This window comes from Triturus cristatus, chromosome 7, assembly GCF_964204655.1.
Source record: "Triturus cristatus chromosome 7, aTriCri1.1, whole genome shotgun sequence".
NCBI classification, from domain to species: Eukaryota; Metazoa; Chordata; class Amphibia; order Caudata; family Salamandridae; genus Triturus; species Triturus cristatus.
The window spans coordinates 281,354,600-281,365,911 of NC_140590.1; the positions used below are offsets into that span (position 1 = coordinate 281,354,600).

The window sequence follows — 11,312 nt, forward strand, 5'->3', positions numbered from 1 at the left end:
TTGCAAAAATGTGTACATTTCACAGATTTTAATAAATCCAATTCGGATAAATATTATTTTAAATTGAATATTACATCCAATTCCAAAGTCATGCTCACCCACACTGAATAAGTGTATTCCAAATTCTTTATTGATCAACTGGCAGTGGGAGGTTATGAGTTGTGGAAGGATACAGTAGATCTTAAGTCTGTTTGGGTTCTAAATTCTGGCAGGTGCACGGATTTGAAGCTTTGCATTGTGCATGCCTTATCCCAAAACAAATCCTATTTTTGAATAGTTTGATATATCACACAACCTGTTTAGGTTTAGCGACTGCAAAACAAATAAATGCACCTAAAATACCTACACTGGCTCCTTTTGACAACTGGGATAATCATACTGATTTGGCCAAGGACGATTTGCAGTTGTTGCTTATAAATGACACTTCTAATATTTCTAGCCTGGACACCCAGGGTTGGTTGGTTTGGCATATAAGTTCGGATTCTTGCCAACGCCGTTTTTTAGACAAGGCCCCAGGATACATTCAGGATAGACCTGATCCACGTTTTTCTGACTCTCATTCAGTTACTACCTGTTCAGTAGGAAAGTTATGTCAAAATTGGTTGCAACACTCGACCCTTACGTCAGTTAAACGCCACTTGTCGTTGTCAGGTGACGTTGACTTGACAAATTTTATAAAAGGGCCTTCTGGTGCAAGAACAAAAAGATTTATTTATGCCACTTACAATGAAATCTGGAAGCTGTCCCAAATTGAAGCTGCTTCGCGTCTAAGGGCAATAGACCAAGCTAGTTAGAAAAAGTACTTGCTGTTGTCGATAATAGTATTAACACTCTTTCTTTCCGTATTTACACATTAGACAATATTGTTTCATTCGTTGTGGATATTGTTCATGATGAAGTATCTGTTTTGTATCATGGTCAAAATCAATTGCGTTCAATTATGCAGTTTGCATGGACATTGCAAACTTTGAAGATGGGGAAAGTTCCATGGGATTACATGAACACGTCATCGTTATTTTGGCCATTTTACTTGACGGATAGACAACAGTTTATGTCCATGAAGGATTCCACATACACTCTGTTACATATTGAAAAATTAGAACCTTTACCTTTTTCAGTTGCTGAAACTAATTCTGCAGTGTGGCTCATCCATAGGGTAATAACTTTGCCATTTTTCTTGTTTAAATTTAGTTCATGTATGAAACATTATCCCTTGGGCCGCTATGAACCTTTAGGTAGTGCATTTCTACATGAAGTGTAGTCCCTACCTTTCATATACAGATGCTTACGGGATGACAAAGAGGTGTACCTCACTGGGGAGTCGTGTGATTCCTCACCTGATCATTCTCTTGTGTGTAAGAATATACAATTGCATGGCGCATGTAATTTATCAGCGCGAAATTTGGCGTGTATTTTGAAGGGTCATCCATGTACCAGCTATCACACCTACGTTTACCCTGCTATCTATTTGCTTTTAAATAATGAAGATTGCTGCGGCATGCTTGCTAGCATCCCTTACATTGTAACGGTCTCCCAGCGTGTGGTTTGTTGTAAAAATGTGCTTTTTCCACCCCCGCATGGGAGGCACGACATCACGATTTGGCCTTCCATTCCGACCTTGAAAGCAGAGTTCAACAATCAGAATAAGAGCATTATTGTCCCAAAAAGAAGTTGCTCTCACATCTGCCCATGAGATCTTCATCCTTCACGTGGCTAACACCCGCACAGAGGTACATGCGCTTCTTAATACCGATCTCCCACTACATTTTGGGACGTTGATTCACACTATCTTCAATGCATCTAACACAACAGGCATTACTCATTTTTTTAAGGCTGTGGGCTCTGGCCTTGTGACCTCTTTTCAAACTATATTTGGTGTATTACCAGCATTTCTCCATTCTATTTTTTCCAGCGTCTTCGGTGGCTTGCCACTGTTACTTGCACTAGCTGCTGGACTCCTGCTGTTAATTTGCTTGCTCCGAAATGGATGCTCTCCTGTGGCACCAAACAGCCGGGACCGGTTGCTGCTGCTTCGTAGTCGTATGCTTGAATGCTACGGTACTTTGCCACTGGCCACTCTGAGCGTGGCTTATGGATCGTCCTTCCGTTTTGGGTATTTCACTTGCATGCAACCAGTCTTCCACTGTCTGGAATGTTCATTTGAATGGGCTGTGGATCTTTGCCACTCCAATATGGTGTCTCCTACCCCGGATTATGACCTGCTAATGAGTCCTCTATTGGCACATGAGCTGGAATGTTCTGGTGTTGGGATTATGGCCTGCTCGGCTGAGCTTGGAGTTTTAGCGGAATGGGATGTCTGTGCAGCTACACATGATTTCCTACAACGGAAGTTTCCTTGAGGAACATGCAAGTTGTCCACTGACGGTGCTAGAAGCACCCATTGTTGATGAGCATGTATGTTCATTCTCTTTGCTGGAATAGATGGCTACTCTCTTTGCTGATAATATCAATGACTTCCTCTTGGAGGCTGTTGCAACTTACTGCTCATACACCTTAATGGATTAAGCTGGATGACTTCCATCAACTGCCGGATACTTTTTGTAATGGCTTTTCTTTTTCACTTTTTCTCTCAAATTGAGTTTTTTACACCCGAATTAGTGCACCAATATGACTGCTGCTCTTAATTCTTGCTCACTCTGACTTGAACGCTGTGTTCTATTGAGTCCACTGTCCGTTGGCCTGACCAAGGGGAGGGTGTAGTGAGGAAATGGGGTTAACTACAGACATTGCTAAGTTAGCATAAGTAGTATATGCTTGGCTGCCATTCTGACGCTTTTGCACACAACACTACTTGGCTCTAATCTCGTAAAATACTTTGCTGGTGCTGCTGAACATGAGAACTGTCTACCTTTCACATCATTTGATTTGATTTCATTTGTCGGTTTGTATAGCGCACGTATGCCCGAAGGCCTCTTGGCCTTGGATTTGGCAGGACATATAATGTGGCGGGACCGAATGATGCTCCTATAGGTTCCATAGGCTCAGTTGGAAAAGAGCCATGTTTTCAGTAATCTTCTGAAGAACATGAGTGAGGTACTGTTTTTTATCGATATTAGCAGGCGGTTCCAGGTTTTCGCTGTTCCCAGTAGGAAGCTTCTGCCTCCCCAGCGAACCTGTTTATACTTGGGTATTTGTAAGCCAGCCAATCCCGCTCTCCGGCCCGGTCCCAGCTTCTGAAAGCAGCCAGGCCGGGGAGAGCCTCCCCAGGCCCCGGAGGACCTCCGTCCCCAGCGCCCGGCCCCTCAGCTGGCTTGCAGGACGGGGGGTTCCCACACCCTGGGGCCCGCCGGACGGAGCTTGAGTCCCGGGCCCGGTCCCAGCTTCCGAACCCTAGCCATGCTGGGGAAAGCCTCCCTGGGCCACGGTGGACCCCCTTCACCAGCACCCAGACCCTCGGCTGGCTTGCAGGACGGGGGCTCCCGCACCCAGGAGCCCGCTGGATGGAGCACGAGCCCCGGGCCCGGTCCCAGCTTCCAAACCCCAGCAAGGCTGGGGAGAGCCTTCCCGGGCCCCTGTGGACCCCCTTCCCCAGTACCCGGACCCTCTGCTGGCTTGCAGTATGGGGGGCTTCCACACCAAGGGGCCCGCCAGACGGAGCACGAGCCCTGGGCCCGGTCCCAGCTTCCGAACCCTAGCCAGGCCGTGGATAGCCTCCCCGGGCCCCGGTGGACGCCTTCCCCCGGCGCCCGGATCCTCAGCTGGCTTGCAGGACAGGGGGCTCCCGCGACCCGGGGCCCGCCGGACAGAGCACAAGCCCCGGGCCAGGTACCAGCTTCCGAACCCTAGCCAGGCCGGGGAGAGCCTCCCAAGGCCCCGGTGGATCCCCTTCCCCAGCGCCCGGACCCTCGGCTGGCTTGCAGGATGGGGCGCTCCCGCACCCTGGGACTGAGCACGAGCCCCGGGCACGGTCCCAGCTTCTGAAACCTAGCCAGGCCGGGGAGAGCCTCTCCGGGCCCCAGTGGACCCCTGTCACCAGCGCCCGGACCCTCGGCTGGCTTGCAGGATGGGGGGCTCCCGCACCCTGGGACGGAGCACAAGCCCCAGGCCTGGTCCCAGCTTCCCAATTCTAGCCAGGCCAGGGAGAGCCTCCCCGGGCCCCAGTGGACCCCCGTCCCCCGTCCCCAGCCCCAGGACCCTCGGCTGGCTTGCAGGTCGGGGGGCTCCCACACCCTGGGACCCTGGGACAGAGCACAAGCCCCAGGCCCAGTCAGAGCTTCCGAACCCTAGCCAGGCTGGAGAGAGCTTCCCCGGGCCCCGGTGTACCCAGGCTTGCAGGATGGGGGGCTCCCCACCCTGGGACGGAACACGAGCCCCGGGCACAGTCCCAGCTTCCAAACCCTAGCCAGGCTGGTGAGAGCCTCCCCGGACCCTGGTGGACCCCCGTCCCCAGCGCTCAGACCCTTGGCTGGCTTGCAGGATTGGCGCTCCCGCACCCTGGGACAGAGCACAAGCCCTGGGCCTGGTCCCAGCTTCCGAACCCTAGCCAGGCTGGTGAGAGCCTCCCAGGGCCCCGGTGAACCCCCGTCCCCAGCGCCCGGACCCTTGGCTGGCTTGCAGGACAGGGGGCTCATGCACCCCAGGGCCCGCCGGACAGAGCACAAGCCCCGGGCCCAGTCCTAGCTTCCGAACTCTAGCCAGGCTGGGAAGAGCCTCCCCGGGCTCCAGTGGACCCCCATCCCCAGCGCCCTGACCCTCGGCTGGCTTGCAGGACGGGGTGCTTCCACACCCTGGGACCCTGGGATGGAGCACGAGCCCCGGGCCCGGTCCCAGCTTCCAAACCCTAGCCAGGCCAGGGAGAGCCTTCCAGGGCCCTGGTGGAACACCGTCCCCAGCTCCCAGATCCTCGGTTGGAACCAAGGAGGGTTAAGCCCAGGCCACGTCATCTGCCTGCCGGCCTGCCTGGAGAGCCCATTTACCTCGACTATTAAGCCCCCACGTAGTGCTTTACAGAACTCTGGGGAAGGACAAAAGTTGGGGATAGACCGGCCGGCCGGTATGCCGGCCATCTGGTCACCCAACCCGCAGGACCATCTCGCTTTACCAGATAAAACTGGGGGCTCCGAGCGCCAGCTATCCTGAGGGAAACTTCGGAGGGAACCAGCTACTAGATAGTTCGATTAGTCTTTCGCCCCTATACCCAGGTCGGACACCCGATTTGCACGTCAGGACTGCTACGGACCTACACCAGAGTTTCCTCTGGCTTCACCCTGCCCAGGCAAAGTTCACCATCTTTCGGGTCCTATCATGCACTCTCATGCTCCACCTCCCCGACAGAGCGGGCGAGACGGGCTGGTGGTGCGCCCACCGCTGGAAGCGCAGCGGGATCCCACCTCAGCCGGCGCACGCCGGCCCTCACTTTCATTACGCCACAGGGGTTTCGCTCGGCACTCCGACTCGCACAGGTGTTAGACTCCTTGGTCCGTGTTTCAAGATGGCTCAGGCGGGTAACCGACATAGCCGCAGACCCCTGGCGCCCGGTGTGGGCCCCCCCCGGAGGCGCGACGCAGTCAGGGCGAACTGAGAACAGCTCGCTCCAGTCGACAGTCATGCTGGGAGCAGGGTGCCCCGTTCCCCCTTCCCCGCCCCGGCACCCCCGAGGGGCGGCCAGGAACGGGTCCCCGGGGGAGGGCGCGGAGGCAGTGGAATCTCCCTTGGCCCCGCGGACACGGCAAAGCTGCTGCCAGGGGGGCTGTAACACTCTCCGCCGGAGCAGAGGGCCACCTGCCACCCCGAAGCCATCCAAGCCGATACAGAGCTGGTCACAGCGCACCGCCGCGGAGGAAATGTGCCCTGCAGGGGTCGGGAAGGGCCCAGGCGCTGGTCCCACGGAGGGGATCCAGAACTCCCGGGCCACCGACCTTCCTGCCGTGTTGAATCCGTCGGGTGGACTGCATGGACCTCACTTGTTTACCTCCTGACGGTTTCACGCCCTCTTGAACTCTCTCTTCAAAGTTCTTTTCAACTTTCCCTTACGGTTCTTGTTGGCTATCGGTCTCATGCCTGTATTTAGCCTTAGATGGCATTTATCACCCGCTTTGGGCTGCATTCCCAAGCAAGCCGACTCCGAGAAGACCCGATCCCGGCCCGCCAAGGGCCACTATTGGCCTAACACCGTCCGTGGGGTGAGCCTCGATCAGAAGGACTTGGGCCCCCTGAGCAGCACCGGGGAGTCGGTCTTCTGTATGCCACATTTCCCGTACCCGCCGCCGAGCGGGGATTCGACGCTGGGCTCTTCCCTCTTCCCTCGCTGTTACTGGGGGAATCCTGGTTAGTTTCTTTTCCTCCACTTAGTAATATGGTTAAATTCAGCGGGTCGCAAAGTCTGACCTGAGGTCGTAGTCAGAACAAAAACGCTAAGCGTCTCGGGGAGCTGCTGGGGGAGGCCAGGCCCCTGCCAGATCTGATCTGGAGGGTGTTTGCCCTCCCTGGGGAGCCGGCTGCAGAGGTGGGCACCTGAGGTGTGTGCTTGTGGGCAGCCAGTGGGACAACACAGACAGCCACGCGCGGCACTCAGCCAGGTGCCCAGGAGCAGGCCGGGGGCGGATTGGTTGCCAGGCCCCTTCTCGGGGCCAGGCGCGCCGATGGTGTACCTCTGCAGCAGGACCCGGCGAGGGACCCTGCCACGGGCAAACGGGGGGTCTGACCTTTGGGGGGACGAAGGGAAGTGGAGCTAACCCTGCGACGGCCCCAGCCGTGTTTCGGGTAAGCCCCGGGACGATTGACGATCGAGCGACCCGGGGCCGCAAGGTGGGTTCGAAGTGTCAATTATCAATGTGTCCTGCAATTCACACTAATTCTCGCAGGTAGCTGCATTCTTCATCGCTGCACGAGCCGAGTGATCCACCACCAAGAGTCACAGGCAACTTTTCAAAAACGTTCACCGACCTGCAGTCGCAGGAGAGGCGGGAGGAAGGCGACGCCGTCTGTCCACCACACGTGCGGCGAGACGGCCCGGGCTCCCCGTTCAAGGCTTCCCCTCTGGGAGTCAGACTACACTGTTGGGAGAAAAAGAAATGTTACCAGGCGCTCGGCCTGGGAGTTCCTCCCACCCACCCACCGGCGAGAAAGGGGGCTGCCAGAGCGACGGAAGCAGGCAGCCCCGTAGCCGCCGATCCCTCCCGGAGTAACCTGGGAGGGACCACGCAAGTCTTCAAACCCCTCGGCCCGGCCGCACGGGACTGGGTCGAACCGGGTACCTGGCAATGAGGGAGGGTCGCCCCCACCTGCACTTCAGCTGTCCATCGCCGGGCGGCCCGAGCCGTGCCAGCGGGCTGGCGATTAGTCCACCTCACCCTCGCCCGGGTCGAAGGTGCCGGTAGGGAAGAGCCAGGCAGCTCCCCATCCCTCACGCCTCCCACCGAGAGGAGCCGGGGTCCCCTCACAGGCCCTCGCCCCTTCTTTTCCAGGCCGCCCTGCCACACAAGAAGGGCCACTCCTCGGTCACCCGGAACTCAGTCGGACCAAGACTCCGGCACGAGAAGGCCCAGCCGACTGCAGGGCCTTTCAAGGGTGGGGCGGTACCAGCCCGGGGATGCACTGTCATTCGGTTTCCCCCTAATGGCAGGGGTTGTGCCGGGTGAGCTTGGGTTCCATCTCGGGAGGGCCTACTGCTGTGCCCCTCCCAGAAAGGAACAGGGGATGGGGGACGCTCCCCGTCCCCCATGCGTCGGTCGGGTCCTCCCTGGTGGAAGAGGCGCACCGAAGGCCCGGTCCTCACCCAAGCGCCTCATGCGGCCGCGGACCGCTCCGCCGGCTGGGGCATGCCTACGGTGTGTGCTTACAGGAGGCTGGCCGACGGCTTCGGGCTGGCGCTGTCGGTCGCTCGGGCCGCTCCACCGTTAATGATCCTTCTGCAGGTTCACCTACGGAAACCTAGTTACGACTTTTACTTCCTCTAGATAGTTAAGTTTGATCACCTACTCGGCGCTCCACCAGGGCCATTGCCGACCCCGGCGGGGCCGATCCGAGGACCTCACTAAACCATCCAATCGGCAGTAGCAACGGGCGGTGTGTACAAAGGGCAGGGACTTAATCAACGCGAGCTTATGACCCGCGCTTACTGGGAATTCCTTGTTCATGGGAATTAATTGCAATCCCCAATCCCTTTCACAAACGGGGTTCAGCGGGCTACCCGCACCTGTCGACGAAGGGTAGACACACGCTGATCCATTCAGTGTAGCGCGCGTGCAGCCCCGGACATCTAAGGGCATCACTGACCTGTTATTGTCAAGCCCAGCTTCGCAGGATCCGGATGCTGCAGAAAATAGGTCCACCTCCAGATATTACCAACACCCAGCCACTGAAGGGTACTGGGTGTGTGAAAGATCAGGCGGGGAAAAAGGAAAGGGAAGGGACAGCAGTGGAAAAGAACCTGCAAAAAAACAAAACAGACAGGGATAAAATACAGTAATCACAACTACTCTCAGTATGATCTCGCTAGAAAGTATAGGTACCTGGATCAACCCAAAGGCCGCAACACCGGAATAAGGCCGGCTCGCCAACTACCCTCGTCAGACCAGACATAACACAGGCAGATGGCGATTCAGGGGTGAAGGACCTCCTTCTGTAACTCCCTGTGAACAAGAACTGTCTCGAAAAAGAACCAAAAGAATAATGTTTTCCACTGGAGATAAGAAAGCTCTCTGAACGCTGTACACCCTTAGTCTCGAGGTTACTTCACCTCGTATTCCCTTCTTCTTCCAATTACACAAAGAATTATAATCCCAGGTTGGCTTGTAGCCTGCACCTGTGGTTTGGGTATTTTCCCACAAAGTAATAGGCGATTCAGGGTTTCTCCCTTCCGTGACCCTAGGAACCTTGATTGGTCCTGGCGGTGCACTCCCGAGAACACGCGGTTCCTTCACCGCTGTTTCCTCCTTATTTGCCGCACACCCACACCAACTGAATTGTCAATCACCCGACAGCGTCTCTCGAAAGTTCGGACTGTCAAATACGTAACGCTACACCAATGAGCTGCCAAGAAACCGGCCTATCTGTCTCTCGATAGGAAATACACTCGGAGCGAAGCTCGGTTCCACAGCGTCTTGCACGCTGCGTACTCACGGTCTCGACTTCGGCTGGCCGCTCTCGTCTTCCTCCAAGTCGTTTGAAATCCAACGCCGTATCCCCAGACGGCGCTCCGCTTTCTCTGTCCTCCACTCTCCGCCGAGGTAGAGAAAAGTTCCAAAGTTCAAAATAACGTGCAACATCCTGCGCGACCGCGCTCCCTATATTCTGTTGGCCGCTAGTGCTCTTGGGTAATGTAGTTCTTTCAGGGCTCGGTAGGCGTGGTACTGATCGGATCCTGACAGTTATTGCTCGATCTCGTGTGGCTGAACGCCATTTGTCCCTCTAAGAAGTTGGATGCTGACCGCTGGGGGTTGCTTAACTAGTTAGCTCGTTCTAGGAGTCTCGTTCATTATCGGAATTAACCAGACAAATCGCTCCACCAACTAAGAATGGCCATGCACCACCACCCACAGAATCGAGAAAGAGTTATCAATCTGTCAATCCTTTCCGTGTCCGGGCCGGGTGAGGTTTCCCATTTTGAGTCAAATTAAGCCTTTAAGTTTCTGCTTTGCAACCATACTCCCCCCGGAACCCAACGACTTCGGTTTCCCAGGAGCTGCTCGTTGGGTCATGGGAGTAACTCTGCCGGATCGCTAGTCGCCATCATTTATGGTCGGAACTACGACGGTATCTGATCATCTTCGAACCTCCGACTTTCGTTCTTGATTAATTAAAACATTCTTGGCAAATGGTTTTGTTTTGATTCGTCTTGCGCCGGTCCAAGAATTTCACCTCTAGCGGCACAATACGAATGCCCCCGCCGTCCTTCTTAATCATGGCCCCATTTCCGAAAACCAACAAAATAGAACCGGGGTCCTATTCCATTTTTCCTAGCTGAAGTATTCAGGCGACCGGCCTGCTTTGAACACTCTAATTTTTTCAAAGTAAACGCTTCGGATCCCCAGGACACTCTGTCAAGAGCATCAAGGGGGCGCTGAGAGGCAGGGGCTGGGACAGGCGGTAACTCACCTCGCGGCGGAATGCCAGCTCGATCCCAAGATCCAACTACAAGCTTTTTAACTGCAGCAACTTTAATATACGCTATTGGAGCTGGAATTACCACGGTTGCTGGCACCAGACTTGCCCTCCAATGGATCCTCGTTAAAGGATTTAAAGTGTACTCATTCCAATTACAGGGCCTAGAAAGAGTCCTGTATTGTTATTTTTCGCCACTACCTCCCCGAGTCGGGAGTGGGTAATTTGCGCGCCTGCTGCCTTCCTTGGATGTGATAGCTGTTTCTCAGGCTCCCTCTTCGGAATCGAACCCTGATTCCCTGTTACCCGTGGTCACCATGGTATGCACAGAAAGTACCAATGTAAAGTTGATAGGGCAGACATCCGAATGTATCATCGCCATCACGGGGAGGTGCGATCGGCCCGAGGTTATCTAGAGTCACCAACGTGGCCGGGCAAGCCCGGATTGATCTTGGTCTGATAAATGCATGCATCCCGGGAGGTCAGCGCTCGTCGGCATGTATTAGCTCTAGAATTACCACAGTTATCTAAGTAACAGATGGAGCGATCAAAGGAACCATAACTGATTTAATGAGCCATTCACAGTTTCACTGTACTGGCCGTGTGTACTTGCACGTGCATGGCTTAATCTTTGAGACAAGCATATGCTACTGGCAGGATCAACCAGGTAGCCGCACCTGCTGAAGGGGTGGGTTCGGGGGGCCGCGTGACCATCTCCCCGACCGGCAACCTTCACACACACCTCCCTCTGGGAGCCTGCTGGAGGAAGGAGCCCACCCGCCTGGGCGGGAGGGCTCGCTGGAGGGATGGAGAGGTGTAGTCACATGGGCACCAGCAGGCCCAGCCATCTCCCCCGGAAGGGAGAGGTGGGCCGAGGCGCAGCCTGAGCGAGACGCAGGGGTCCCGGAGCCTGGCAGTGGTGGCACACCTCAGAACGGTCGTTTCGTGCTGCTGTAGAAGTGTGCTGGGTGGTGAGGGGTGACAGCGTGGCACTCTGGGCCTACGGACCTGCTGGGCAGCAGCATCCGAGGGCCTGGTGCCACCCGACCCCTTTCGCTTGGGTCAGACCACTGGGGGGCACGAGCTGCTGGGGGCACTCGACCTTCGCTCTGCTGGGTAGAGTGAAGGGCCTCCCACCAGGTGGCAGGCCCTCGAGTCTGATGGTCCATGCTGGGTGGAAGCTCCCTGCTTGAAACAACAGCTGGTCAAGCAGTCCATCCCTAAACGGACCGAGAGTGCCCATTCGA

The 11,312-nt window shown here is 55.6% G+C and overlaps 2 pseudogenes; both read right to left on the bottom strand.

The window, feature by feature from the left end:
* Positions 1-6,715: 6,715 nt before the first annotated feature.
* Positions 6,716-6,876, bottom strand: LOC146809424 (5.8S ribosomal RNA; annotated as a pseudogene).
* A 984-nt stretch (positions 6,877-7,860) lies between these two features.
* LOC146809425 (18S ribosomal RNA) lies at positions 7,861-10,735 on the bottom strand (annotated as a pseudogene).
* Positions 10,736-11,312: the final 577 nt, after the last annotated feature.